We start from the raw sequence: 25,154 nt of genomic DNA, 5'->3' as shown, positions 1-25,154 counted from the left end.
GGTTTGGGTATAAGAGTACATCTGGTTATGGATAACAGAGGCATAATCACTGACCCTGTCAGACGTTATCTTAAGTATAGAGAAAGGCAAGGTCTAGGGTCATTTATCTTTTAGGGAATATAGTGATTCAAACAAGAGACCTTGGGGGCAGGGACATGTTTTGTCTTTTATCGATCCTGTTTTGTCTTTTCAAAGTATCTTTCCGGAGAGTTGCATATCTTCACAGAGTCAGAGGCTTTGTGAAATTATTCTGGCAAGCAGAAATGAGCAAACATTGCTTCTTAACATTTGCTACTTTGCCTCACATCAGTATATGGGTTTTCTCTTCTAACCAAACTAATCTCTTCAGTGTTTGTTCAACAATGCCTTGAGCCTTCCTGCTTCGGGGCTTCTTTTATGCTTTCCTCCCCATGTAGTATGTCTGCCACTGTCTCTCCCTTCTTCTTATACACATTTTCCCCCCTTTTCTTTCCAAGATTCAATGTAAATCCCCTTCTGCTCACTCCAGAGTGAAGTTATAGATTCAGTTCCCAAGACTTAATGGCTTAGTTACGTGACAGAGATTCAAACCAGCAATCCACAGGCCAAATCGAACTTACAAATATGTTTTCTTTTGTCCATATAGTGTTTTATAAACATGTTTTGGGGAGTTAAACTATAAGGATGCAAAGGCATAAGAATGATACAGTGGACTTTGGGGACTTGCGGGGAAGAGTGGGAGGGGGCGAGGGATAAAAGACCACAAATATGGTGTAGTGTATACTGCTTGGTTGATGGATGCACCAAAATCTCACAGATCACTAAAGAACTTACTCATGTAACCAAATACCACCTTTACCCCAATAACTTACAGAAAATAATAAAAATAAATGTTTCGAATTAGTTGGCAACAGTTAGAAACCTGATGTTTCATATCAAAAACAACAATAACCAGATTTCCAGCCAACTTGGGAAAAATTCAGAGCAAGACTCTTTATGATCAACATGGCAACTACATGCAATTGCTCTATTGAACTGCCCCATGTAGCCAATGTATGTGTATGTCCACCACCACTATGCATTGTATTCTAGAATGCATTATATCTCAACCTAGAATCATCTGTAGTTATTATATTCTAGAATACATATATCTGCATGTATTGGTGTTACAGAGATGCTAAATACATAATAGTGACGGCAGCGATGGGTTGTCTCATGTGGCTACTGCCATCACACTGGCTGCTGCAGGGAGGGCACAGGGAGGTGGACAGCCCCAAACCTGCAGCCCACTGCCCTGGGGGCCACCATACCGTGATGGAGCTGGGCTGGGTCGCACCAGGTGAGGCGGAGCTCTGGGTCACCCCGAGCACCAGGGCTACAGGAGGAGCTTGCAGCAACATTGCCCCTGCCCTGTATGCTGGCCCAGGCCCAGCAAGGACCTGGAGCCCCAACCCCAGGCTGTGAGGAGGCTGGGCCAGGTGCCATGCTCCATGGAGCCAGCAGGAACCAGGGACAAGCGGGAGCCCTACCCCTTCCAAGTTGGTGGGGTGAGAGCTCCCCAGTTGCAACTGCAGCTGCCCAAGCTGTGGCTGCAACCCAGGCACCTCTGTGCTTCTGGGAGCTGAGAGTAGGCAGGAGCCCTGTTCTCCTGAGTGGGGCTGTAGCCGCCGAAGTCCTGGCTGCAGATCTGGGCCTCCTGCTTCACAAAGCAGGCAGGAGCCCCCCACCCTGGTACAGCTGCAACTGTTCAAACTGCGGCTGTAGATCCAGGCATCCCTGCACTCTTAGGGGGGCCTCAAAGGCCCCACTTGCCCTTGCAGGCTCTGAGGTGCCTGTTCTAGCTGCCTTGCCTTCCCCCACTCCTGGCACCCACTCCAATCTCTGAGTGGAGTTGGGGCCAAACCTAAGCACTGTCACAGCCCAACCAGGTGTGTGCACCCTCAGGGCAGTGCTGACATGCCAGCCCCCTGCTGCCCTGGACCCCTCAGGGCTTTGGGCATAGAGGAGCATGGGAGGGGAAGCTGAGGGGGGTTGAGGACAGTTGGGAACTGGCCTGCAGGTGCCCCTTGGTGCCAGCAACCTGGGTGCCATGGATGGTCATGGCAGGCAGACAGGCTCCTGGGGAGAAGGTTGGGGAGTCCCCAGAGAAGCCCCACCTTCAGGCCGGGACAGACGTGAAGCCTGGGAACCAAGCTGCTAGTCCTGCCTACTGGAGGAGGAACTCATGGTGCTTTTTTCTGGACCTGCCCATGGCTGCCCATGGATGAATCAGCACATACTTCCCTCCTCTGAGGCCCATAAAAGCCTCAGGCTCAGCCAGAGCAGGGCAGAGGACAGACAGGATGGAGAGACGATGAGACGACCAGCTGCAGAGAGGAGTTATCCTTTCTGCTGATAGCTGGAGATGACTGGACAACCGGCAGCAGAGAGGAGCTATCCTCTCTGCTAAGAGCTTCAGGGTCCTGCAGAGAGTCAGGAATACCAGCTGTAGAAAATAATAACCCTCTCCAGGGACTCCTCTCCACTGAGAGCTGAACATTTGATGGGATGACCTGCCTACAGATAGGAGCTAATCACTGTGCGTCTCCTCTGAGCTGTTCTAACACTTAATAGAGCTCCTCTTCATCTTACTTACCCTCCTCTTGTCTGTGTACCTCAGTCTTCCTGGACACAGGACAAGAACTCGAGCAAAGGCACCATTGGCCACAGAGGTTTCCAGCCAGAAAATCGACACCCCAAAGATCTTGTAACAATAGTACCTGGTACAAATATATAATAGCACCTGGTAGAATTCTAGAATGCATTGTGTCTTATAACCAGGCCTCCACCTTCTCCATCCAGCCCCTGTGGGAATCTGACTGGGAAGTCAGTCTTACAGAGCTTATGACCACTTCTTCTTTGTCTTGAACTGTAAATCATTCTTCTGTTGCTCTTCACTCCTTGTATTTGTAATCTCCTAAATAAATGCACTAAGATTATTTTAACTTCCCATCCCTTGCTCAAAACATCCTACCCCTTGCTCAAAAGGCTTTGAGGTAATTTTTTTAAAGAATCGTGCATAAAAAAGAAGAGAAATTCAAAGACACAGGGGAATGCAGTTGCCAAGATTTTTTGTTTAAAGGGAAAAGAAAGCTAAGGTGTATTTTATTTCAAGGAGAACCAAATCGGCAAATTGAACCGACAAAAACCTCACTGAGCAGGGTTCTGGTTTCATTATTTATTTGTTGAATGTAACTGGTTTTTATTTTTAAGTGACATTTTCTTTCAAATAAAGTAATTTGGGGCTTTTGATAAGGTCATCATAATGGAAATTAAGTCTTCCATTTTATTTCTGTTGATTTTAAAAATAACTATAAGGGTCCACAGTTGGTTGACGTTTATTGCTTTTTATTTTTAGAAGTTGGCAAAGAGATCCATAACTGTTTTTCCACCAGCAGTTTCCAGGTTTTCTGTGTCTTCTCCTCATGAAGTTTCCCAGCATGAATTGTAGGGAAATGTCCCTTTGGTGACCGTTTCCCAATATGGTCCCATATTTTCCAGTGTTTCATCATTCATATGAGGTGAGGCAGTTCTACAATCCATTTTAAGCTTTTCATTAGTCAAATCCTGAACCTTGGCATACTTTCTATCACAGACTCCAAAGTATCTTCTTAGACTAAAGATTTTCAGAGGAAACCTCTATGGGATTCTAAATCATTATAATCTTTATTATCATCAGTGTAAGCGCTTCATAAGGGAAAATACGATCTTGGACTGAAGGAAAGAAGTAGCTCTTAAGATTTATTTTAAAATCCAAGACGCTCTGGCAAAGGCCTTAGAAGCCACAGGCAGTCTTCTCGCCTAAAATATTAGACTGTTATTCTCGCACTGACATGGGTTGGCAACATGGAGTCTTCCTTTTGACCCATGGACCTAGAAACATACATACTTAGTAACTAAGAGAGTACTTTTGGAACATCTGGTACCACCACTGTTGATGTTTTTCTTTCAATGTACTGCCTTTTTTGAACTACAAAAAAATTTTTAGGAAGCAGCTTTACATGCCTACTCTCAAAGGAAGACCGATATTATTGAAACTGAACATTACTGGGATATTCAGTGCAATGAAACACACCATGTTATTCAGTTCTTTCTAGGTCCTCCTGCCTAGCTGAGCATCTGCTGTTTCTGTACAACAGGGGATAGAGTTGGCGTTAGAGAAGTACTAAATATGTAGAAGTGCAAAACACTGTCACATATTAATTCAGAGGGATTAAAGGTGAACCAAAACAGAGTAACTGTTTACTCTGGGATGCCATGTTATTTAGGCACCCCTATGGGGATCATCTGAGGTCATTTCAGGCAGTGGCACAAGCCCCACCCTATGACAATCCCCGGACGAAGGATGTACTTCCTGTCCCCTCTAATATATTTTAGGAACTGTTGGTTAAAGATTTGATTCTTCAGTTAAAAGGAAATTGGCATCAATAAGCTTCTAGAAAAATCTCCACTGTTTGAAATGTTCACATGAAACATGCTCTTTTAAGGAAGATGTTACAGCATTGCCCCAGTTAGACTGCTGTCATTTTCCTGTCTCCTTCGTTTTTCTTCCCAATCCCTCTCTCTCTTTTCTTCCTCCTTCCCCTTTTTCTCCTCCTTCTCATTTCTTGTTAGACATCTTCACAAAACAGTCACCTGTGGGAGTGTGGTTTTGATCATTAAGTGTGGGAGCAGACACACTTCAGAGGTCTCCAGGGCATGGCTCATAATTCCCAACTTAGTTTACTAAGTTCTGTGATATTCTTAGGGCCACATAGAAGCTCTCAGCAACAATGCCTCTTTAGGGTTATTTTTAAAATACTCTATCACATTACAGCTTTTACCCCCACCCTACTCCCTACCCCTTAAAGAAAGCTAGCATCTAATTAGAATGGGGCATTGAACTACAGGTCTGCAGGAAAACTTTTGCATGAGCAAAGCTAATAAATGTGTGTTCAGTGATTTCTGAAACCCAGGTGATGATTTTTGTCCCCAAACAGAATTTCAGCTTTTAAAATAATTGGTGTGCTTTGTTTATTCAATTAGTTGCAGCTTTTGCATCATTTTAAAGAAGGAACTTGGCATTGGAAAAAAAAAAAGATCTAGTCCACATTTATGAGATTTTCTGCTTGGCTCTGCCTGTGTCTCCTTCTTTTGAGAATGTCTCTGTGAAGCCTTATTTCCCTGGTTGCTGTAGGAGCCACTGTTTTATACTCTAGTACCTTGTTTTCTGCTGACTGCTAGTTTATCCAGAGGCGAGTACCTGACTCCAGCAAGGTCAACTGAAGCCCTTCTCTGGGATCAGATTCTTGAATGTGGGGCACTAAAGGTTGAGATTTTCTTTCTCCAGGGACTGAAGTTGTGAAAGGTGACGCTTGAGAGTTGCCGTGGCCAAGTGTTCCTCCTTATAGGAGAAGTCAGTGAGCCAGGAATTGAAGTTGACAGGCAGAAAGAGTGAAGTGTCTTGGCTGCATTTGAGCCCCTGACTACATCCTTTCCAAGACCCTCTTTCCTCCCTGCCATTCTTACTGCCTAACTATTATGTGAAATATCAAAGTAGCCTCTCTAAACTTTCCTTTTTTGCTTAGGGATTTTCATACTGGGGTTCGTTCATCTATAACCAAAAAAGTCCTGATAGGTAACAAATGATCATTATATAATTGAGTCTCATTCAGTAACCAACCCTATCATGAGCAAAGAAAAAATATAAGCACAGGTCAGGAAATTAGCTTATGACACCTCAGACTCTGATCCTCACAACAGCACTAATGAGGTAAGTAATAACCTGGCCCTGTTTTATATATTAAGAACTGTGGCCCTAAGAGGTAAGGGCATACACTTGATGTCACGTTGCTGTGTATTGTGTAATTTAGAAACCAACAGCAAGACATTTTCTTTTTCCCTCAAATACATTCTTTCGGTCTAAGCTTAAAAGCCACTTCTTCCCAAAGCGTTTAGAATTCCTGGACCACATGAATTGCTCTGTCTATAGGCTTTCCTACCATCCTCTCTTTCCTCTTTCATAGCATTTTATCCCTGGTTTAAGCAGTTGTTAAACAGTCCCTCTTCCACACCAGACAGTAGTCTCTGTGAAGGCAGGAACTCTGTCTGTCTTTGCTCACTCTTGCCCCTCATGTGGCATGTGCTTAATATACCTAAATGGTGACTGAATGGATGGAGATCAGCAGCAATGTTCCAGTGTTTAAAGCAATCAGGGTATTAGAACGTATCTTCTAATTGTAATTCTTTGGTTTTTTCAGTGTTCATCATTTGCTGTTGTAATCATATATGTAGCATTTAGACTTGTAGCTTTGGGAACAGAAGTGCTCATAGATTAAGTACCAGGAATTCCACTGTTTCCCTGACTTTCCTTCTTTTGGGCTGGAGATTTTAATAAACTGTCAGTCACAGAACCATCCCCAATTCCCCACTGAACATACACTAGAACAATGAGAACCACTGCAGGAACTGAGCAGCGTTACTCAGGAACTTGACTCAGGGTCCTCAGATGGTAGTTTTGGAATGACCATTTGTAACTTCATGCTGCTGAGTTTCCCCAGATATACCCTGGTTCCTACTCTACCAGAATTGTATTGTTCACTCTGCCTTTAATTCTGGGAACTATCTAAAGCCTTTCCAATACCTTTCTTTCTTCCTTTCTTTCTTATTAACTTTGGTTTGCTAGAACAGGTTTCTGTCACATGTATTCAAGATTCTGTAGCAATACATGAGCTAAGACCAGGCTGAAGATGAGAAAACAGAGGAAAGCAAGTAATTCAGACCATTGCATAGATCACTGGTGGACTTTACCAACCCTTGGGCATTGGCAGTTTAGAAGAGAACTTGGATGACCGTAGGGCATCTCTAATTTTTGAATTGTGTAGGGAAGGTTGGAAAAGAGGGAGAAGAGAAGTTACGTTGCAGGATAGGAGAAGGCTCGGATGGGAGAAGTTTGGGAACCTAAGAGCAAACCCTTGAAAGACCAATAACATTTGTTAGAGGTGGGACTAGTAGAAGCAGCCTTCTCCTGTTGGATTTACTGGGTTTTCTCCTTATTGACTAAACCTTGTGTAGGGTGGCTTCTTCAACCCCTTGCCCAAAGCTACTTTGCTTTTCACCTAAATTTTTATGTCATATTCAGCAACGACAGATTTTCTTAAATTATATTAGTTGTATTAAACTCATTATTTAAAAACACTGTGAATGCCCACGTGGATGAATTATAAGCCATCAGTTAAATCTTCAGTGGACACAAAAACCTAAGGATGTTGGGGAAATAAAAGTGTATATACTCGAATGATTAAAAGAGAGATCGATATGGCTGGAGAGGCAAATTAGGGTCAAATGCAAGATGGCTATATGAACACCATATCAGGTATGGGGTTTGTGGAAGATAATCAAATCTCCAAGTTCAGAATGAGGAGTGAGATGGAGATTCAGATATGTGCTGCATTGCCAATGAAGCCAAATTGTAGAATGTAGTTTAGACTGGAAGTCGAAATGTACTTTATTATATTGTAACCCTGTAACTGGACTTTGGAGTCTAAACTTGGGAAGAGTTGACATGGTAGAGTGGACAGAGCCACCAGTTGGATAGAAGATTGTACCTGACCTCACCCTTGTCAAGCCCAAGAATACATACATGCTTACTGGAGGTATGGAGTATAGGAAGAGAGAAGGCCAAAGAAAGCAGAGGCCAATAATTGGTCTTCTGCCATCCTTGTCAGATAAATTACTCCTGGAGAGAAGGGTTAAAGGTTTTCCTCCAACCTTCATTCCTTTGGGGAATATCGTTTCTCTTCAATTTGCAGTCATACGGAGTGGGATTAATGAGTATAACCCCCCTGTATGGAAGTTAGATCTTAAATTTCTCTTCTTTAGAAATAATGCTCAGAGGGAATTAGTCAAAAATAAGATTCCACCCCCCAAGTCAAAAAAAAAAGAAAGACTCACTTGAAGGCTTGGACATGCTACTACAGCCATTGGTATGGATAAAACTTCTGGTCCTTTGGAGCACTCTACTCCCAATATGCCCAATATGGTAATACCTGAACATTTGATCCATGGCAAGTCCCCATGGGATGTCCTCGTAACACCGGACTGGTGGCAACCCTCTTCCAGGTCCCCTCTCTGCAGCGGAGATCTTTCTTCTTTCACTTATTAAACTTTCACTCCAACCTCACCCTTGGTATCCACACTCCTTAACTTTCTTGATAGTGAGACAGAGAACTTCTGGGTGACTTCTCAGGCTGCTGGCTATGAGAGACTGCTACACTGTGGTGCATTGGCAAAACTGTAACATTTTGGTGCATTGGCCAGAAATGGAAACATCAGAAGGGTATCAGTTTTGAATGTCAAGGAATCCAAAGCTTTGAAAGAACAGTTGTAATTGGCTGGTCTTCTGGTTGGCCTTTTTAGTGATCAATTATTGGCTGTATTAGTGAAGAGGCCCTTCCAAGATATTAAGAATGAGGGTGGAGATGCTGAAGATGTGATATATCCAACAAGAATCCAAGGGAGTTACATCTGTAATATGCAAAGAAAAAAAAAGTTGCAGAAAATGTCATCAGACAAAAGAAACACCAGCTAACAAGGAAGACATGCTGAACTCACAGTCTCTCATTTTAGTGACAAGATCTTCAGCTCTGTAAATGCTATCCTTGATCTTTCTGTTTTTGGAAGTGAAGTTACTCTAGAAATTCTGGTAATGAACCTGACAAAGAAATTCCCAACTTTAAGCTCCAGTCCTTTGGAAGCCAGTGGAAGACTCTCCATGGAAGGATCATTTCTAGTTGTCAAAGAGGCTCAGAGAATCTTTGCAAGTAAAAGCAAGTTCTCTTTTTTTTAAAAAAAAAAAAAAAAAAAGGACAAATTTTACCAGTGAGGGGAGAAAGTAGAATAAATAGAGCCCCCAAAGGAATCTGCAGAGAAGCAATAACTCTTTGGAGTCAGCTGAGACCTTAGTACCTGAGACTACTAGAAGTGGAGAAACACTTCTGCCCAACACAGATGTTTTTCTTTACCTGAAACAGAAATGTGGATTTTTTTAAAGCACACTGAACAAATTCCATATTCTGAGTCAGAAGAGAGTGGATGGTGAAATCCCCACAATTTTTCTAAAAAGTACTCAAGCTGGTTCTCAACCAAACAATCCAAAACATATAAAGGAGCTCATTGAGGAATGGTCACATGCTCTTCACTTAGAGCTTAGAAAAGAGACATTTATTTTGGGGAAAAAAAAGGAAAGAATCATTAAATGGGGATATGAACAATTAAGTTTGAGATATCTTGGAGTCCTAACTAACCTTTATAGGACACACATTGACATTATAGGATCTTCTTCTGACACTAACCTATTTAAGAAGGGGTCATGAAATTAATAAGGCAAAAGATTAGTTAATAAAAATCTCAGCAATAGAGTGATAAGGGCTGCATTCTCTTGCTGAGCAGTGACCATTGCCATGAGTGAGGCTAGCTTTACACACCTTATCTCATTAATCCTTATGATCACCCTTCATGGTCAGTGTTAACTATCCTCATATTATAGTGGAGGAAACTAGCATTTGGAGAAGTTAAAACACTTTTCTGAAGTGATCCAGTTGACAAGGAATGAGGCTGAGACTTAGCCCAGTCTATTTGATTACAAAGATATTATCTAAGGAATAAAGCTTTGAAAAAAAAAAAAAAAAAACACCTCACCAAACCCCTTGAGAGAATCTTACCTTCTCTGTGACTTCAAATGATTAGAAAAAGAAGTAGCCTTAAGATATGAGAAGTTGGGAAGATGGCTATTATGCCATGGGCAATTTCTTAACATTTACAGTTCGTGTTTACTGCGTGTAGAATTAGAGTGTTGGCAAAAATCACTTGGGAAACTACCTAGATGGACAGTATTGCTGATGCAGGTAATCATTATTTGACTAAATTCTGTTGTTTCAAGCCTGCTGGCCATGTGGGATGGTTTTACTACTACTTATTTAGCCTAAGTGCTTACATAAAATGTTGATTCTCTTATTATAATTGTGCAAATTGATCGTATGAATCGGGTCATTCTTGTCATGCCCAGTTGAAACAGTCAAAAAGCTAGGGGGAAAAAGTACTTAGGACATACAACTTTGCCCTAGGAATGTAGTTCTCTTTGAGCCTGGCTACTCAAAACTGCTTGCCGTAGCCTGAGACCAGTTTTGTCTACAGCTGCTGAGATAACTTGTTGCAACTCTAGGACTAATTTACCTGTGGCCATTGCCCACCAATTGGAGCTTCCCAGCTTCCCAGAGCTTTACTAATACCAATGAACTTTCTCTTAAGACCGCAAGTAACATTCTTCTTTTTAAATAAAACCCTCAACCTTCTCTTTGTTCTTTGAACATACCAAAGACCACCTAGAAATGAAATTATTTCTTCTCAAATAAAGCATTAAATTAAAAAAAAAAAAAAAAACTAGACTGGTAATTTGAAGAAGAACTCGCAAAATGGTGTTTTACTATACAAAATGCTTCTCCAAGGAATAGAGTCATTTGGAATGAAAAGACAAACCAAACATTTTAGTATCTCTTCCAAACTCATCATGAGTATGCTTTAGAAAGAAATACACATCTTGGCAAAACAAAAGCTTTCCCTATTAATGTAAATATGATTTCCATAATGGACTGCACTGTGGTGCCTTCTCAATGTAATTGCAAGAAACCTCTTTGGCTGCACTGAGAAATCTTATTTACCACCATAAATAATAAACTTGTTTTCTGCAAAAGTAATCTCTTTGGAGAATACCAGTCCGAAATATTCCCATCATCTTGGAGTCTCTAATGTGTTTTGCAGCTGGGTGTCTTGGGGTATATTTCAACAAACCTCTGAACTAGATTTTCTGATTATGTCCCACAGAGAACTGTGCTATACTGCTGTTAATCTGAAACATTCACTGCAACACAGCAATTTGGTGAAATTATAATTGAAACAAGGTACTTGACCCTGAGGGGACCATAGAGAAAGGGGTTTGCTTTGGTGGCTTCTCATGCATCATTTAAAACCTGCTGGCGCTAAATCAAAGTCTCGCTTGTATCTTAATTATACAAAACCTTTATCAACAGCTATTTCAGCTGGGCTGTAGAATGCTGTGCTCTTAGCTCTATCATTTTTCTCTATTTGTCTGTCTTTATTTTTCCATAAATTGAATTACTGTGATTAGTAACAATCTTGTGGAGTAGGGGCTTACTATGGGATTCTGGTGACCAGTGAGCAAAGTATAATTAAACCATTGTCATGCAGTTTAACTGAGGAAAAGAGATTTGAAATCAAGGAAAATCAGTGAAGTTCAGTTATTTCACATACACAAGGTAATAAACTGGGCCAGCAAGGTATTGCTGATTGCTGAGATCCTTCTGGGATTCACCTAAAAAGAAAAGATGAAAGGGATGTGTACTTTTACCTATATCTAAGTAAATAAGTTCTGCTAAATCGTGTGGGGAGGCACTTAAGAACATTTCTTTGAAATTTTGGTTACATTTCTGAGTTGTTTTAATTAAAGAGTCAGTTGAACTAAATCAAATTAAGCCTCTCTGCTTCTTCTCTAGCTGAGACTTCGTATACTGCATTCTGATGACTCCTTATGACCATTGCAGCTATGTTCCAATATTTATTTCTACCTTTTCCTTGTAGTAATAGAACTGGCAAATGGCCACCCAGAATAACAACTACATCCCCGAGCCTCCCTTGCAATTGGTTGCAGCCATGTCACTAAGTGAGATGTGTGAGATTAATTTATAGGTTTTCTTTTTAAAGAGATTGGGTGTCTGCATGTATGTGTTGGTAGGAATCGGAACAGCTGACTGAGATGAGAAGCTGGATGCTAAGGATGGCAGATGAAACTGTGCCCTGATGATGGTAGAGCTGCCTTAACCTGTCCAGGAACACCTCTGAAAACTCTTAACATAAGAAAGAAATCAACTTTTATCTGGTTGAAGTCACTGTATTTTAGGGTATCTTTGTTACATCATCCCAATACGATTCCTTACTCAGCTTTTGAAACTCAGACTATACAGGTCATAGGTCTGTATTGATGGCAAAGTTGGTTATTTTCAGCAGCAATTAACAGATACCTGGACTCAAACAGATTTACACAATGAAGCAGATTTTTAACTCTCAGAACAGCAAGTCCAGAGGTGGAGCAGTCCCTTGGCTTGCTTGCTTCAGTTGCTTAATAATATTAAGGTCTCAGCTTCCTTCCGCCTATCCTCTGTCATCTTTGGTAATAGCTTCATCTTCAGGCTAGTAGCAAATATAGCTGCTGCAGTTCTGAGCATCACGTCCAGACGGGATAGAAGTCAAAGGAAAAAGAGAGACAATTTTTTTGTGGCTGCTCCTTAAGAGCAGAAAATTGTCCATAAGTATCTCCCTTCCCCAGTAGTGTCCCTTTCAAGTTTCAACACCCAATATTTATTGCATTCCTGACCCTGTTACTGACCAGGGAAATGAAATTACCCCTAGGCCAAACGGGTCCATCTCTAGGATTTGAATACAAACAGGTCCGTATCTCTGGCTGCATGAGAGAGCTTAAGAAATAAACATCACTGGGTGGAATAACTGGGAAATGAGTGATGGGTAGGCCATCAACAGTGTCTGCTATGCAAGAAAACACTATAAAAGGATCTGAAAAATATAAATGAAAAGGGAAAAAGGAAATAAGTGGGAGGGACGTAGTCCAAACAAGACTATTCATGAATTGATAATTGTTGGAGTTCATGAGGGTTCATGACACTTTTTTCTCTGCTTTTGCATATGTCTGAAATGACCCGTAATTTAAAAAAATAAAACTTTAAATAAAAAGAAATAATCCCAGCAAAGCAACAGAATAAAAGGTAGCAGGAAAAATTTGGTCTGTTTTCATGTTTCAAGTGATAGCTAACATTTATTGCACATGTGCTCTTTGTCAAAAACTCTGTTAATCAGTTCAGAATGGCTTACACCAACAGGAGAATTTATTTGCTGGTGTGACTAAAACTTCTCAGGGTAGCTTTAGGCCCAGGTGAATGTATCCCTTGGTTCTGCTTTTTTCCACATTGGTCGGTGCCTAATAGTTCCTGACTGACTCCTATTTCTTCAGTGTCCAAAAGGAAACAGCACCCTCCTTTTTAGTATTTGTAGCAGAAGGTCCCCTGCTAGGATCCCATTTACCTAGCATGGATTCTGTACCCACACCTAAACCAGTCATGATCAGGAGAATGTGGTGCTTGGACAGACTAGTCATATTCTTCTTCTGGAGATGGGAGGTATATACTGGGGTTGAGAAGAGCTGAGACACTACAGTTGTGATTGTGTCACTTATTTCTCACAAAAAACCCTAGGCACATTCTTTTATTAACCCATGTTATAGAATTAAAAATGGAGGCTTGACAAGGTCAAGTGACTTGCTCAGTCATGTAGCTGGTAATGGGAGAGCTAGGATTGAAACATGGGAAGCTTGATTTGGGGGACCACAGGTTTCACTGCCTACAATGAGTGAAACAACTTTTTTGAACCTAGGTCTCTACTGGCTGTGAATCTCCATAGCCAATTCACAAACAGTCAGGTGCCACACTAGAAGACTGTGTAGTGTGGTAGTTGTGAGCGTGGATTTTAAGAGGCAGATGGATTTGTGTCCAAATAATGCCAGTTATTTACCACTCAGATGCTACTTCTCTTAATAAGTCACAAGTGCTTCTTGGTGAAGTATTTCTTAGCTTTATTAGCTTCTTTCCAGAGATGGGAAAGTTGAGCTCAGAGAACCAAAGTGACATGTCAAATTGCAGACCCAGAGAGTACCTTCACTTCTCATTGGCTCCAAAGCCCATGCTCTTTCCATCTCACCAGTGCCTTAGAAACCATAGCAGGACCTCTGGGGGAGAGAGATGGGGACAAATAAGCATGTTCTGGCTTTCTAACTTTTGCTTTGCGCAGAAGACTGGGATTCTCATTAAGGTTTTATTTTTTAAAAGACTTCTAGCCAGGCACAGTGACTCACACCTGTAATCCCAGCACTTTGGGAAGAGAAGGTGGGCAGATGACTGGAGCCCAGGAGTTCAAGATCAGCCTGGGCAACATTGTGAGACCCTGACTCTATAAAAAATAAAAATAAAAATAAAAAATTAGCTGGGTGTGGTGGTGCATGCCTGTAGTTCTGGCTACTCAGGAGCCTGAGATGGGAGGATCAGTTGAACCCAGTAGGTCAAGGCTGTAGTAAGCCATGATTGAGCCACTGCACTCCAGCCTGGGTGACAGAGTGATCCTGTCTTTAAAAAAAAAAAAAAAAAAAAAAAAAACAACAAAAAAAGTTTTTTACTTTTCTGTTTGTTGATTTTAACTTTGTGTTATGAGAAAATACAAACATAAACAAAGGCAAAATGTATGATTATCATTCCTGTATCCAGCACGCAGGTTTCAACAATTATCAACTCATGGCCGACTGTGCTATATCAGTACCCCATTTCTCCCCTCCTTATTATTTTGAAGCACATCTCATATATCATATTATTTTTCTGAAAATATTTCAGTGTGTATCCTCAAAAGATAAGGACTGTTTTTCCACAAAAACAATATCATACCTTTAACATTTAAGAATAATCCAGTTTCTAATTAAACTAAAGAGCTTCTGCACAGCAAAAGAAACTACCATCAGAGTGAACGGGCAACCTACAGAATGAGAATAAATTTTGCAATCTGCCCATCTGACAAAGGACTAATTTCCAGAATCTACAAAGAACTTAAACAAATTTACAAGAAAAAAACAAACAACCCCATCAAAAAGTGGGTGAAGGATATGAACAGACACTTTTCAAAAGAAGACATTTATGCAGCCAACAGACACATGAAAGAATGCTCATCAGCACTGGTCATCAGAGAAATGCAAATCAAAACCACAATGAGATACCATCTCACACCAGTTAGAATGGCGATCATTAAAAAGTCAGGAAACAACAGATGCTGGAGAGGATGTGGAGAAATAGGAACACTCTTACACTGTTGGTGGGACTGTAAACTAGTTCAACCATTGTGGAAGACAATGTGGTGATTCCTCAAGGATCTAGAACTAGAAATACCATTTGACCCAGCAATCCCATTACTGGTTATATACCCAAAGGATTGTAAATCATTCTACTATAAAGACACATGCACACGTATGTTTATTGTGGCACTATTCACAATAGCAAAGACTTGGAACCAACCCAAATGTCCATCAATGATAGACTGGATTAAGAAAATGTGGCACATAGGCCGAGGCGGGCGGATCACAAGGTGAGGAGATCGAGACCACGGTGAAACCCCATCTCTACTAAAAATACAAAAAATTAGCCGGGCGCGGTGGCGGGCGCCTGTAGTCCCAGCTACTCGGGAGGCTGAGGCAGGAGAATGGCGTGAACCCAAAAGGCAGAGCTTGCAGTGAGCCGAGATCGCGCCACTGCACTCTAGCCTGGGGGACAGAGCGAGACTCCGTCTCAAAAAAAAAAAAAAAAAAGAAAATGTGGTACATATACACCATGGAAGACTATGCAGCCGTGAAAAAGGATGAGTTCATGTCCTTTGCAGGGACATAGATGAAGCTGGAAACCATCATTCTCAGCAAACTATCAGAAAGACAGAAAACCAAACACCACATGTTCTCACTCATAGGTGGGAATTGAACAATAAGAACACATGGACACAGGGTGGGGAACATCACACACTGAGGCCTGTCGGGGGGTGGGGGCTGGGGGAGAGATAGCATTGGGAGAAATACCTAATGTAAATGACGAGTCGATGGGTGCAGCAAGCCAACATGTCACGTGTATACTTATGAAACAAACCTGCATGTTGTGCACATGTACCCTAGAACTTAAAGTATAATAATAATTTTAAAAAAGAATAATCCAGTCAATGTTAACCTAAATGTCTCATGGAATTTTGTATTTTCTGAAGTTTTTTTTTTTTTTTTTTTTTTTTGAGATGGAGTCTCACTCTGTCACGCAGGCTGGAGTGCAGTGGTGCAATCCCAGCTCACTGCAGCCTCCACCTTCTGGGTTCATGCCATTCTCCTGCCTCAGCTGGGAGCCCACCACTGCGCCTGGCTATTTTTTTGCATTTTTAGTAGAGATGGGGTTTTACCGTGTTGGCCAGGATGATCTTGATCTCCTGACCTCATGATCCGCCTGCCTTGGCTTCCCAAAGTGCTGGATTACAGGTGTGAGCCACCGTGCTCGGCTGAAGATTGTTTTTGAATTAAGGTCCAAATAACATCAGCTTTTGGGGATTGGTTGGTATGTCTATAAAGCCTCTTTTAATCTGTAAGTTTTCCCTCCATCTCTGTTATTTCCCCTTGCAGTTTAGACATTGAAGAAAATTGGTTATTTGACCTGCAGAGTTTCTCACAGTCTGGATTTTGTTAATTTCATTGCCATGTTGTAATTCAGTGTTCTGTTTGATGCTTGTTGGTAGTTGGATCGAAATAGTTGTTAAGATTCAGGTTCAATTTTGTTTTCTCAAGACTAATTTATTGATGGTGTGTGTTCCCTCACACCAGCTTCCCTGGGATTGCACTCTGCAATAAAGTGCTAGTACCCAAGCTTTCATTTTGTAATGGAACATAATCTGCATGCAGTAAGTTTTGACAAATGCCTACACCTATGTGACCCACCCTTGCATCCAGATCTAGAGCAACCATCAGCCCAGGAAGTTTCCTTAGGCCCCTCACCAGTCAATCCACTCTTCTCACATTCCTAGGCAACCACTGTTCTGATTTATTTCAGCATCAAGCTTCACCTGTCCTAGAATATCATATCAATGGAATCGTGGAATCTAACACATACAATTTTGCCTGGGGGAGGGCAAGGAGGTGAATTGCATTAGGAGCCCCATTGCATCAGGTGGTCATTCTGGGATATTAGCAATCAGTGATGGATCCATTAATTCGTTAAGAGCTGCAAAGTAGTGATATTCTAATTCTGTCAGTTTTTCCTTCCTGTCGTAGAAGGACCACTTCTATAAGAAAGGGGTCTCCACATTTAAAACATTTACAAACCATTGCATACTGAGTATCACATGGTCTTTACTTAATCTGTGGTCCCAGTTTCATGTTTTAGAGAAAAGAAAAAAGAAAAACACCATTCCCAGGCCGTATCTGCCTTAGTAATCATATATAGGTGACAGTTTACTTTCTGACCTGCACATAGTCTATGGGTAAGGGCACTGCTAATATTACCGCTAATATTACGTTATCCTACTGCACTCACCTGCCAAGCTAGCATATTTTCGAGGTGTTCTCTAAATGGTCAAAAAATGCCTCTGTCCTGTTACCAGAAAACTTCCTGGCCAACATACCCTTCCCATTTCTGACAGAATAGGTATTGATGGGCAAAAAAAGTGACCAGCATGTATTTTTAATTACTATAAGCAAAAGTTTAACACAGATCAGTTGATCATTTATTCAGAAAGTCAGCCTTGTTTGCTGCTATAACCTCAGAATTGGGAGCAGCAGAGTATGCACATGGTAGTTGCCCCACAAATATGTTTGAATGGGTACATGAGTTAAGTAAAGGGTATAGTGTACTTTTCCAAATGAATCAAGGTGAGGCTTCACCTATTCACTGTTTACTCCCTCTTGCTTCCAGAGTAGTGTTTCAGGAACCTGCCTGCTGTGGGAATAAGTGATTAATAATCTTCTGATACCCAGTAATCTTTCTACTGGGTGGATCTCTAATAGAGAGCCTTTCAAAGCTGTACTTAGGAGATAAGGCAGTCATTTCTTTGTGCAGAGAGAGTCCTAGTTTTGCAAATTTCCTTATACCTTTAGCTTTATGCATTATGAGCCAAAGTTTGCTTATGGACTTCCTTAGAGTCATGGTTACTAATAGTTGAGGAGTTTCTCTTCGGATAACTTATATAAGTAGAGTATTTTATGAAAGAGCATAAGACTTGGAGTCAGATGCAGTCTGGCTCAAATCCCAACCCTGCCTCTATTACATTGTGTCATCTCAAGTCACTACTCAGCCTAACTGGAGCCGTAATTTCCTAGTCTATAAGCCAAAGATAATAGCTATCCTAAAGACTTACTATGAAGATAAAAAAATAGGATCTATGATACACTCAGGTCATTGCTTTGAATATCACTCATTACATGAAAATATTTTGATCATGAACTTTAAATACCAGTATTTGTAATTATTTTGGTCTACCATGGAAGTGATGTATGGTACATGTACTTCAATGGACCAGAATTATGAGAAAAACTCAAAATATACCAAGTTAGAACCTCACCCAGGTTCCCCGAAAAACAGATCCCCCAGGCAAAACTGTATGTGTTAGATTCCACGATTCCATTGATACGATATTCTAGGACAGGTGAAGCTTGATGCTGAAATAAATCAGAACAGTGGTTGCCTAGGAATGTGAGAAGAGCAGATTGACTGGTGAGGGGCCTAAGGAAACTTCCTGGGCTGATGGTTGCTCTAGATCTGGATGCAAGGGTGGGTCACATAGGTGTAGGCATTTGTCAAAACTTACTGCATGCAGATTATGTTCCATTACAAAATGAAAGCTTGGGTACTAGCACTTTATTGCAGAGTGCAATCCCAGGGAAGCAGGTGTGAGTGTGAATAGTGAGTGAGCAGGGAGGGCAAGGAGGTGAATACAAGGAAGTGCATCATAGATGAGAAAGCTGGCTTTGTGACAAGCTGGCTACATGGTCTTCTAGGGGTGTCTTGGGAGAAGCCATATGAAATTATTATGCTTCTGAGCAGTGCACGGGGAGAGAGGAAGAAGAGTTCATCGATCATTTCCCTGAGAGACCAGGAGGAATCGCCTGCCACAGGTACCTCAGTCGGTGGCTGTGGCAGAGGCCTTGGCTCCCTGGCTGTACAGCGAGCCATTGCCAGGGCCTCTCAGGACAGAAACAAGGCCAGTGCACAGATACTGGGTGATGCACAAGTGACTCAGGTGTAGGCACAGGGAGGTCTATGCATGGCTAAGGGTAAGCTCTGCAGAGCCGAATGCATGAGTCAAGATCTTGTCTCTACCACCCACCAATTATGTAGCTCTGGGCAAGTGACTTAACCTTGCCAAGCCTCATTCTCCCTGTAGCCGTGCTGTTAGTGGCCCTGGGCCTACCCCAGAAGTTGTCTTCAGACAGTTCTCACGCACACTGACAAGGCTGTCTGTGTCTTTTACCTGAGGGCTTTCTCTAGCCATAGGAGTGAACTGCTTCTCCCTGTGACACAGGCCAGACATCAGGGAAGGAGACGGAACATCTCCAGGAGTGACCCTCAACCAATGAGGAGTAAAACTGCAGGATAAAACTGCGGCCTGCTAGCCCCTCCATGGGAACATTCTGAGGCATGCTCACACAGTCTCAGACAGTTCCTGGCAATACTGAGCTTGGGTTACTTGCGGCTCTGGTTACTGTTCCCGAAGGCACCATGTTTTGGCATCCTTCCCTTCCCTGACTCCATTCCTCACTTCCCTACCTATGCTTCTTGGTAATATTTCCCAGAAAAATTCCTCGTCCCTGACTCCTTGCCTCAGGGTCTGCTTTTAGAAAGACCCAACCTTAGGACATCACCCATCAGCAAAATATCGTGAGGATTCATTGGGATAACATAGAGAAGGCCCCCAGAGCAGGCCTGCCTCTTACCAAGTATAAAATAAATGGAGCAATCATTTTGGCTATTTCACCTACAGGAAGGATGATACCATGTTATGTATCGTCCAAAGGGGGCACTTTTGAGAGGGAAAGGTGGCACTCTGTTAATTGCTCAGAGACAACAGGTAAAAACTGGGGCCGTCCTGGAAAAATACAGGATGTATTATCACCTGACAGTCATGATTTCAGTAGAAAAGAGGTTTTCTATACAAAGGAAATCCTAGCGTAGCCCAAATACTATAAACACCCCTTAACTGTTTCATAATTTCACTGTTTATTTTAAGAGTCCATGATCTGTTTCTTTTTTTTTTTTTTTTTTTTCTTTTGAGACAGAGTCTCACTTTGTCCTCCAGGGCGGTGTGCAGTGGTGTAATCATAGCTCACCATGGCCTCAAACTCCTGGGCTCAAGTGATTCTCTCACCTCAGCTGCTCGAGTGGGTGGGACTATAGGTGTGTGCCTGGATAATTTTTATTATTTTAGAGATGGAGGTCTCACTGTGTTGCCCAGCCTGGTTACTTTTATTTATTGATTTATTGATTTTAGAGATGGGGGTCTCACTATGTTTCCCAGGATGTTCTCAAACTCCCGGCTTCTTGCAATCCTCCCACCTCGGCCTTCCAAAGTGCTGGGATTACAGGCCTGAGCCACCAGGCCTCACCAATTTCACATTTTTATGTGTCGTTGTTTCTTAAAGTGGAGGTGTGTACTGTGTGCTTTATTGCCTTAAAGATAATATTAAACCTCTAGTTTGCAACTTAATGAAAATGTCACTTACAAAGAAGTGACGGGGATATCACACACACAGAGAGGTGCTTTAGATCTAAACACGATGGAAGGAACTATTCAGACTCTTCCTGGTAGAGTAGCAAATTGAATTTTGAGAGACCAGAAACTTCAGATGTAGAAAGCTAATATCCAAATGTGATGCATTTGAAAGAATATGAGAATTATTGTTTAGATAGTGTTGACCAAGAATAGCCGTTTCTCATGGTGAAAATAAGAAATGTAGAATCTCAGCTCCAATTAGAGCTGGAAGGAGCCCTATGGATCATGTATCTGGTGGTTCACAAACATCTCTGCTGCTGACGTCACTTAGAGGAGCTTTTGTAAATCTGCAGAGAACTGGCCCTTACGCTGGGAGGCCACAGATGGCCTAGAGGAGGGCTCGGGAAGCTGTGTCCTGTGGGCAACCTGGTCAAATCCAGACACACCCATTTGTTTCCATATTGTCTGTGGTTGCTTTGGTTACATAATGGCAGAGTCAAGTCTGAGTAGTTGTGACAGAGATCATATGGCCTGCAAAACCTGGAATATCTGGCCCTTTTTATTAAAAATTTGCCTCCTGCTAGCCAAAAAGAAACTGTATTTTAAAAAGCTTTCCAGAAGATTCTGGTGTGCAACCAGTTTGGGGAATTACTGATGACAATTTGTGTCCTCCGTTTACAAATACAGTAATCCGAGAGCCCCAAAGAGTGAAGTGACTTGCCCAACCTTGCTAAGCCGAGACAAGACTGAGGAACATCTCACTTTTTAAACCTCATCTTCCTACCACATCACCCTGTCTCTCTAAAGATGCTACTACCTTCCGTTAAAAATCAGCCTCTTCACTTGACCATTGTGGAGCTCAGCAGACAGCAGTCGGTTCTCTGGCCAACAACATTTGATGATGAATAATACAGTGAATTGGCTTGTCATCTGGCATCGTAACTTTCACGCATGCCAGAACGCCTTCCCTTTGTCACGGGCACCATCTGGGTATAAAACCATGTGGAATTTCCAACAAATGCCGTATGATAGACATGTGTGATGGAAATCTCTGAAGCGAAAGGCTGTGGGGAATGAGAGGGGTCATGCATGCTGACAGAGAATCATTTATTCCTTGGTTCATTCATTCAACAAACATTTACTAGTGCCTTACTATAACCAAGCACAATGCCGGGCACTGGGCATTTAGTCTCTCTGTTCATGTATCCTATAATTTGATGGAGGTAAACAATAAATAAAAATAAATAATGGATAACTAATTAAATAGATAAGTAGATAGAGACACCTACAGTTGCTGTGAGTTTGTTATAGACCAGCACAATTCAATAGGGAACACAAAAGAGGTAACAATTGCCAAGTGCCTGTTATGCCCGTGGTAGTCTTTTGACATGTTATGTATGTACTGACTAATTTAATGCCCGCGACAGTCCTGTGGAGGTAGATGCTAATAATACTTTAACTATCGTTTTGCAGATGCGAAAACTGAGGCACGGATTGGCTCATTGTTTTGCCCAAGGTCACATGGCTAATGGTGAAGCCAAGATTTCGATATATGCAGTCTGACTCCAGAGTTTTTAATCAGTGTGTTTTGTGCCCCTGATAAAAGGATGCCAATCTAAGAAAGCACCATTAAAGCTGTTCTGGTATCTTTCACAAATGCATAGCACATACAGGCATTTTATAAATATGTAATGAATGTATGAGTGGATTAAGGTATACATATATCTGTATATTCTTAAAAATTATGTCTAGCATAAAATGCGCTGTAGTGAGTCCTGCATTATCCATCCTCATTTTTTTTCCTTTCTGAGTATTTGAGCTATTACCAGCTATTTCAGCCAAAACACTGCTGCACTTTAATAAGAAAGGTGAAATGCAATAATTAGACAGAGCTCATTAAATCAGTTAAATGATTCTGAAGTAGGAACCAGAGAACCATAATTTACTGAAATGTTTGAAGTATTAGTATGCAGTGAGAATAATAAAAATATGAAGTGAAATTCTTACAAGATCGCTGCAAGAAAAAAGGCAGTGGATCATAAACATAGAAGTACCAATGGTGTATTTATTGCGTTTTGTTAGCACATAAAGCACTGTGTGTTTAGCAGGAGGTTAAGCACATTCAGAGTCTCAGGAAGTGTGTGTGCCCTAGAGGTTTGTAAGGATCAGATTCTTCTGAGTTGATTCCCCATTTCAGAATGAATCAGCAGGCAGGTGTTCTTCAAACCAGTTTTAAATGACATCTTTGTGAATCGGAAGCAGTGGGTCTTTGGAGCAAATTAGACTCCTTTTTTTTAAACCAGCCCATCAGCTTCAAGGTTAGACTGTTGTTTTTTTTTTTTTTTTGCCACCTCATGGAAGACCCACATTCTCCCTAGGTAATAAGAGTAGAATCTACCAAGTACACTGGCTCTGATTACAAGCGTGTTTTTCCAAACCATGTTTGAATCTTAACGGCCAACTTTGGTCCTCTCAGTAATTAATACCCTGAAGATATCCAAATACTTGTTCTGCTCACAGGATATTTAACCATGTCAGATGAAAGGGGAGAATTTGACTGGCTATATATTTTTTGAAATCTTCAAATCCTGTAACATGATTAATTAGCCCATCAAATGTCCGCCTTCCATGTTCAGTCTTCGTATGCTGAGGACACATTGTAGCTCTTCCCTACTTTTTGGCTAACCCCTACTTTAAGGCTCAGTTTAAATGTTGTGTTCTCAGAAACCCATGTTAAATCTCAGACTAGACTAGTTTTTCCTGTATTTTCCCATCTTTCCTGTCCTTTCTGTTAGTATAATTTGCATAATCATTGTTTAATGCCTCATGCTCTGTGAGCATAGACTGTGTCTATCTAGTTCACCATAGTATACCCAGCCCACATGGCCCAATGTAAAAATCTAATCAATAGTCATGTAATGAGCACATGTATCCTAGAAGCTAATGAGCTCTATTTGACTCCATCTATGAGAGCTTTCTGGGCTCTGTGGTGTAATTTTTGTTATTAATTTGCCATTTGCTTACGAACTCTTTTAGTGTGAGTTCCTCCAAAGCAGAACCTGAGACAGTATCTTGGGTGCAGGAAGCTATTTTGGGAGAGGAGATTCCCAGGAAGCAGGAGAAGGAAGTGGAGAGAGTGAACAAGAGATGGAGAAAAGCCAAGAAAGATGGCTTCTATAGGCAACAGGGGCTCCTGTCTGCCAAGTCTGCAGCCCAGAGGCTGAAGCATTTATCCACTGCTCCCCATTGTTGAGGGCTGCCCCTGGCGGGTGTTACCTCCTCCTAAAAGCAGAGAGACAAATGGTGGAATAATGCGGTGGGAGCTGTCCATATTGCTAGAACTGTCAACGTCAGCTAAGGCTGAAATTAGGGAAATGTGATTGTGGGGACAAGGGTCGGCTACTAAGCCAGAAAACTTCTTTTCTAAATATACTTTCTAGTCTAGATAGAAATGGTAAACTGTGCTTCAGAAATAATTCAGTGGACTTTTTAAAACTTTTTAATATAAAGAAAAACATCCATTCTGTTTGGAGGACAACATAAATAATTTAGGGGAAAAAAAAGTGGCACAAGATTTTAACACTTCAACCTTGGCCATGTTACCATTTTAGTGGAGGGCAGTAATGACAAGCAATGTGCCCAAAGGGACACACTCCCAGGACCCCAAGTAGATGTTCAAAACCTGGTAGAAACATTGTTGCTTTTTTTTTTTTTTTTTGGTTCCCAAGTTTCATTCAAGAACTCATACAAAATATTCTGGATAAATGAAATTTAATCCTCATCTTCCTCCTCTTCTTCGTCCTGGTTAATCTGGAAGTAATGTAATTCATAACTGTCTTTGCTGTTAGCAACTACGCACAACCAGTCACGTAAATTATTATTCTTCAAATATTTTTTGGTGAGATATTTCAAATACCTTTTGGAGAAAGCACCTCAGATGTCATAGTGATCTTGCTCTTGCTCCTTTCGATGGTCGCCACCCCTCCACCAAGGTTCCCAGCTTTTCCGTTCACTTTGATCCTTTCTTGCAAAAACTGCTCAAAATTGGCAGCATCTATGATTCCATCTTCTACAGGGTGGGTGCAATCAAGAGGAAACTTCAGAACCTGCTTCTTTTTTTTGCCCCCCTTGGCCACAAGCTTTTTCACAGGTGCCATGGCGGCAGTGGAGTTAACATTGTTGCTTTTTATGTAGACTAACATTTTATTTTCTCTATCTTCAATATAACTTATTTTCTCTTTTTCTTATTACAAAAATAAAGCATATTTATTCTGGAAAATTGAGAAAATACAACGAAGAACAAAGAAGGAAATAAAAGCCATTTATAGTTCCCTTACCCAGATACAGCCATGCTAACCGTTTTTTCCTTTCAGTTCTTTATCCAGACATTACAAAAATATAACCGTCCTGTTCATACCACACTTAAAATTTTGCTTGCTGTGGACATTTTTCTATACTGGTAAACATGAACAAATAATTCCTTACTTTTTTTCTTTTTTCTTTGTTCCTTCATTCCTGTCTTTCTTTTGCAAAAACAACTTTAACTTTTCATGGTTACAAAAGTAATACATGTTCATTGTTAAATACACACACACGTGTGTGTGTGTTTGTGTGAATTAGACAGCACAAAAGGAACTTCTACCATTTAAAGCAGGAGTCTGCAAACTTTTTCTCTATAGGGCCACATAGTGAATATTTTTAGCTTTGTGGGCAACACAAACTCACAAACTGTGTTGCAGCTACTCAAC

At 41.3% G+C, this 25,154-nt stretch overlaps 1 protein-coding gene and 2 pseudogenes across 4 annotated transcripts in view; 2 read left to right on the top strand and 1 right to left on the bottom strand.

Annotated features, from left to right (window-relative positions):
• FRMD4B (FERM domain containing 4B) overlaps positions 1-25,154 on the top strand; it is a 360,118-nt gene that overhangs the window by 54,365 nt on the left and 280,599 nt on the right. The window lies entirely within an intron of this gene.
• On the top strand, positions 1,183-11,386 carry LOC107128843 (RNA-binding protein 43 pseudogene; annotated as a pseudogene).
• LOC102118799 (large ribosomal subunit protein eL22 pseudogene) lies at positions 24,082-24,695 on the bottom strand (annotated as a pseudogene).

Source organism: Macaca fascicularis, chromosome 2 (assembly GCF_037993035.2).
Source record: "Macaca fascicularis isolate 582-1 chromosome 2, T2T-MFA8v1.1".
NCBI lineage: Eukaryota > Metazoa > Chordata > Mammalia > Primates > Cercopithecidae > Macaca > Macaca fascicularis.
The sequence above is the reverse complement of the archived record's forward strand: the minus strand, read 5'-3'. Positions and strand labels throughout refer to the sequence as shown.